Raw genomic sequence first — 6,580 nt, 5'->3', positions numbered from 1 at the left:
GCGTATAGTGTAACTAAAGCTGAAAACGAAAGTTTTTACACTGCCTCATTCACCTTCATTATGAATTTGGACCTTTTTCACAACTTTCTGTGTAAAGTTGGTGGTTTTAGCTGGCATCCCATCCGATTAAACATATAATTAAATCAATAAAGAGAGTCCAATTCCAGAAACTGCTTAGGATGGCCACTTCAGCTGCATTGGGTGTCATTCGCACCTTAATTCTGTTCTCTAATTATGTAGAATTATGTGAGTTATATAATTTGCAATCAATGGGTTTTGTGTATTTTACTATACATGCATCCAAAGCACATGCTCTTCTATATTGCCCACATCCAGGCAATAGACATGGTATTTATTTTTATTACTAATATATGTAGATCCAGTTCCCTTACAAATTATAACGTATAATAAACTGATTTCTTTCAAAGTGCATAACTGTTACTCTTCTTTAGTTTTAAAAACTAATCCCATAGTAATATTTTTATTAACTTCAGTTTTTAGTCTTAGTAATTTATAGTCAGTTAATGTACTGTATGAGTTCCTTTGGGTATAGCGCATGGGTTTTGAAAGACATGAGGACAGAAAGAAATGATGGCAGATTTTTTTTTCCACCTACTCCTAAGGGAATCAGCTGAATATTCACAGTTATTTACCTCTAAATTAAGCAACACATTTGAATGTGAGATTAAGAGGTACTTTTAAAAAGCAAGATAAATCAGTAGAGTTTATCTATACTGCAAGATGCAACAAAACTAAATTGCTCCCATTATAATCAACAAAACTGTGCTTGCAGTGTAGAAATCGTTGTGGATTTTAATTGAAGCGATTTATGTTATGTTGCATCACTTCTTTGCAATGTAGATTTGATGTGAGGCTGTTTTTTTTTTTATTCCATCATTACGAAGAGATTTGTGCACACTTCATTGAACACTTTTTTTTTCACTCCCTCTGTTGCTATTCACATATCTCTATACACTCTATATCGAGGTTCAATTACACAGACACACAGGTCAGAATATCCTTCGACCATTAGAAAAACCTGAATGTTTACAAAAATTACTATATTTTAATTTTTTTATTATTTTATTTTAGATACTTTGTCAAGCAACCCTAAATAAAACTTTTAGTTTCATTTATTTTTTTGTCATTGAGATTTTTTTTTCCATTTATTTTGTGTTATTTTATGCCTGGAGTTAACCAGGAAGACTTGTGCTCCCTTGAGGTTTTGTTTTTGTTATCCAGAGTTGCCTTTTTGCTTTCTTTTGTATGATGTTCTGGGTCTGCAGCATTAATTTAATGTAGTTGACCTACCTGGGAATACTGGAAAGGGTGCTTGGCATGGCAATGCTCTACTGACAGAAACCGGAGAAAGAGCAACAATACGGGTGCAGCCAGCCATAAATGGTGTTCCTGGCATGGACGAGGGTTAAGGGTATAACAGCAGTGGTTATAGGTAGGCTTGCATGAAACTAGCAGAAAGCTGGACAGATTTCCACATAATTTGCATAATTTTCACAGTTTCCACATAAGAAGCTCTGCACATGCATCTGCTGCTTTTTCATTAAATGTTTTGGACAATTTGGTAATACCTTCAGCTATCAATAAAGGTCTATTCACACTAATAGTGATTTGTAGCAGTAAAATGAAAATAAATTTGTTTTTGTTTTTTTAAGTGTCAAGAGCAATTATGGACAATGCAACCTAATTTAGAGCAGCTTAACATCATGCAAGTCAGCAACAACACAATGGCCAATGGGTTGAATCTAAGGAGTTAGATCATGTGCGCTTTAAGTCAACATAAAAACAAAACTGACCCCGTTTACATCCTTAATATGTGTTGCTGGTCTTATTGTGCATCCTTGGTGTGTGTTATTCCAAAGAAAAAAAGTCAAAATATTTCAGCAAAATCTATTAACTTGCTTTCTTTGTGAATTTGCCACATTTTGGTTTATAACACCCACTTTTCACAGTCCGTTCAATTTCAATGGATGAAACTGAGTGCTATCAAACTTTTTGTTTATCCTGTAATATCCATCTTCAAATATATGTCACATTACTGAAGTAAAATGGGTTGTGAATGCAGTTTCATTTGAACTTTAAATCCATTCTGCAGATTTTCCTTCACAATCAGATAAAAAAATGTGCGAAGACATGACAATTCTGTGTGGACGCAGTCATAGGTAGTGGTTAATATGAGATTTGAATATGATTTTTTTTTTTTATTGAGCTCTCATTACTCCTGATCTAATAAGGCAAGGCATTGGAAGAAATGCTTACTTTGGTTGAATTGCACCATACGGTACAGTCTTCCTTAAGTCGCATTCATGATGCTTCTGCTCTTACGAGTTTATTGGACTTTGAGTTTTCCACAATAATGAAGTTCTAATGAATTCTGGGATTTTGAGTATTTGGGGGTTTGAATGGCCTAAGGGGAGAATAATAGAGACATTAAAAAGGCATTGTTTCTGCAAGCAGAAACTATGATGTGTTTCCGCTCAAAAAGAGAGACTCGGCACCGAATACTAATGTACAGGCGCACACACGTACATGTATTTCTATATGCATACTGAATACTAAATTATATAATATATTCTACTTTTTCTGAAAGGGAGAACACATAAGTGATAAGTGACACGTGGCAAAATATAAACCCTGCCTATATCTCTTGTCTGTGTGTGTGTGCATGCATCATAGTGGTATTTGATGGATGAGTAGCTGTTGTGATAAAGGACTTTAGGAATGGAGAGATGTCAGGGTGGAGGTGTGTGTGAAGTGAGAAACGTTACGTTTTGATGGCTGAGAGTATGGTTAGGTGGATGATGGATGGTTAGAATAAACAAGTACAGTGTTCTGATGAAAGGATGTTTTGGAAGAGCGGTGGAAGGGATGCAAGACCTGCTTCATGGTGGCATGTTCGGATGAAAAGATGTTAGAAATGAAAGAGCATTCTGATACCTAAATGAAAAAAGATAATTGATTTGAGGACAGGGAAATAAAGTTCTCTCAAAAGTGACAGGAGAGACAGCGAACCTCTTTATTAAGACAACTTTCAGAGACCACTTTGACAAATACAGATTAATAAATGAAAAAGGAGGAATATAAGGATCTCTTGTGACACCTATAGTTAAAGGAACGATAACTGGTATAATGCTCTCATGGCATGAGTAAAGACACTTAGATGCTTTTGGATATAGGCCTATAGTGGGCTCAAGAAGAGGATTGTTGGCTGGAACAATAGAAGGGATGGATGGATGGATTGATCTATGGATAGATGGATTGCTGGACAGACAATATGACAGACAGATAGGGCACTTGAACACTTCATTTCCTAGAATGTGGGAATTACCTGTTTCTTTCAATTATGAATTTCTTTCAATTATGAAGACATTTAGATGCCTTTTGGATATATGCCTATAGTGGACCCAAAAAGAGGTTGGATGGATGGATGGAACAATATGTGGATGAAAAGAACAATAGATAGATGGATGGAAAAATATATGGATAAATGGATGGAACAATAGATGGATAAATGGGTGGAACAATATATGGATGGATGGAAGGAACAATAGATGGTTAAATGGGTGGAACAATATATGTATGGATGGAACAATATATGGATGGAAGGAACATTAGATGGATTGATGGAACAATCGATGGAAAGATAGATGGATGCATCAGTGTTTCCCACAGGATTTTGTGAGACTTGTAGCGGCAGGTGACGTCACATTAATTTGCATATGTATGACATCATTGCATCAAGTTTGCGTTCAGACAAGTTTAGGCACTTCAAATCTGTTCTACTCTATGAACTGTCACATACTGTAATACAACTTAATACAATACTGTAATACATACTACATGCTAACCAGGAGTCATTCTCACTTTACTCCTTAAATCCTGATTTATAATCGCGACACCGTCTGATAAAATCAACATCTACACTAAAGAGCGACTGTGCAGTGGTTTTGGCTATATTACTTTTTTGTCACATGCAGCGCACTGCCTGCGTCTGAGTAACAAACTATGAGCATATTAACATTAATTATGTTCATTTAAAAGTCCAAACAATAAGCGATAGGTGCTTGGAAACGCAGTTTTATACTCAAAAAAAGTCGCTAGGTTTGTCAGTATGTACCTTTTATGGAAAAAAGCCAATAAAAGGGTCTGAAAGTTGCTAAATATAGTGCTAAAGTCACGCTCGTGTGTGTGAGACGCGGGAACTGATGGCAGGGGGCGGTGGATATTTGTGGTGGTCAATGTGGATATTGTGACGGGCCGCCACAAATAAAACAGTGTATGGGAAACCCTGATGCATGGATGGATAAAACGATGGATCGGTGCATAGATAGATGGATTGATCTATGGATGGGTGGATAGCTGGATAGACAAAAAGAGACAGACAGATAGGGCGCTTGAACATTTAATTTCCCTGAATGTATTACCTGTTAAATTTCTTTGAATTACAATTCAGTAAATTCCTGTGTGACATAGCCAATTCGATTAAAAAAAAAAATTGAAAGGGAGCTAATTCTTGAAAGTTGAATTTTGCACAACCCTGTGGAAAGCAGTAGTCTTACTATAGTTTAGCAATTATTCATTACCTGAAGCTAACAGAGATCATACTGTAGACATTGGACATGTTCCTTTGTATTGCTCTGCCAGACTTGTACTGTTGCCACCTTTGGTGCCTCCTTGTTTGCTGTCATTCTGATATCAAAAACACAGTTGGATTCAGATTAAACAATTGTTTTAAACATTTTTTTTGTGCCTGAATGCTCATAGGGTGCCTAAGCAGAGTTATAGTCAAGCTGCCAAATAGAGTCCCATCCAATGATTTTTAAGGCATTCAAATGGATAAGAGCCAGCAGTTTAATCACCAACAATGACAAATTGGAGAGAACCAGTAGTACCCATATACCATTGATCCCTGGGACATTATTCACAGATGAAATTGTGTGGTTTGGGTACTGTCAGGATCTTTCTTGCTGCACATTTTTCCTTTCTGTCAGTCTGTCCAGGTCTGCCGTTATCTAATTTATCTCTGTTTTGCTATCTTAACTGGCTCATTATCTCCTACTCCTGAGGTTTCATCATTTGTTATAGCCTCTCAGTGCAAGAGTAATTTTATGATACTAAAATTTTCCATCACTGCCTTCAGCGAGTCTTTATAGAGACAGGAATCAGAAAGAATTCCAAGACACAATATTATTATAGTGTAGTTGGGTCATGATACAATGCACATTGAAAACTTATTTTGAAATCACTTGTTTTTGTGTAGTGTAATCTAACTATTAGACGCATTGTGATATTTTTTTTTTGTATTGAATGCAACAAGATTTTTAAACAAGATCACCAAATTGCATGTGTTGCATAGGACTTGTTTTTCCTCTATACTGCCTGAATTAGTGTACACATGATTTCAGTGTGGATGGGCATTTAAATTTTTTCTTTGATATGTTACATAATAGTGTAACATAATTATATAGCCTACATTACCAGACAAAAGTTTGGATACACCTTATTCAATGGTTTTCTTTATTTTTCTTTATTTATTGTTTTCAATATTTTATACTAATGTTGAATACATTGAAATTATGACAGAACAAATATGGAATTACTTAACAAAAATTTGTTAACCCAGAATATGTTTTATATTTTCAATTCTTCAAAGTAGCCACCTTTTGCTTTGATGACAGCTTTGCACACTTGGCATTCTGTCAGTCTCATGAGGTAGTCACCTGGTTTTCCAACAATCTTGAAGGAGTTTCCTGAGATGTTGAGTACTTGTTGGCTGCTTTTCTTTCGGGTGATTGTGGAGGCCAGGTCATCTGATGCAGCTCTCCATCACTCTCCTTCTTGGACAAATAGCTCTCACATAACCTAGAGGTACATTTGGGGTCATTGTCCGGTTGGAAAACAAATGATGGGATGGCATGTCACTACAAAATGCTGTGGTAGCCATGCTTTTTGAATCACATGACTATTTTAACAATGTCCTTACTACCTTTCTGGGCCTTGAACTTCGTAGTTGCATTGCTGTATATGCAGGGTCAGAGAGCTCTCGGATTTCATAAAAAATATCATAATCTGTGTTCCGAAGATTAACCAAGGTTTTACGGGTTTAGAACGGCATGAGGGCGAGTAATTAATGAAAGAATTTTAATTTTTGGGTAAACTATCCCTTTAAGAAGGCAAAAAATGTCACAAAATAACTCTTGACAAGGCTTGCCCGTGAATCTCGTGAATCTGATGAGAGAATGCCATGAGTGTGCCAAGCTGTCATTAAAGGGGTCATATGATGCGATTTCAGGTTTTCCTTTCTCTTTGGAGTGTTAAAAGGTTTCGTTGTGAAAGCGAAACTACTTTGTTTGGTCTTCCAAAAAAGAGAACACAACTAGAAATCAGTGGTTAAGTTGTATTTACCACACTGTTCCAGAACAGTTCAAACCAAATATTCAGATGTTTGCAACGTATTTTACGGTGGACGAGGACTGTTTCCTGGGAGAGTAGCCTACAATGCCGGTGTTCTGGTTAATTCAGTTCCCCTGTTTCCCCTTCGGCGCGCATGCTGACCCTATAC

This window comes from Sinocyclocheilus rhinocerous, unplaced genomic scaffold, assembly GCF_001515625.1.
Source record: "Sinocyclocheilus rhinocerous isolate Xijiao unplaced genomic scaffold, SAMN03320098_v1.1 scaffold1386, whole genome shotgun sequence".
NCBI lineage: Eukaryota > Metazoa > Chordata > Actinopteri > Cypriniformes > Cyprinidae > Sinocyclocheilus > Sinocyclocheilus rhinocerous.
This window is presented reverse-complemented; position numbering follows the sequence as displayed.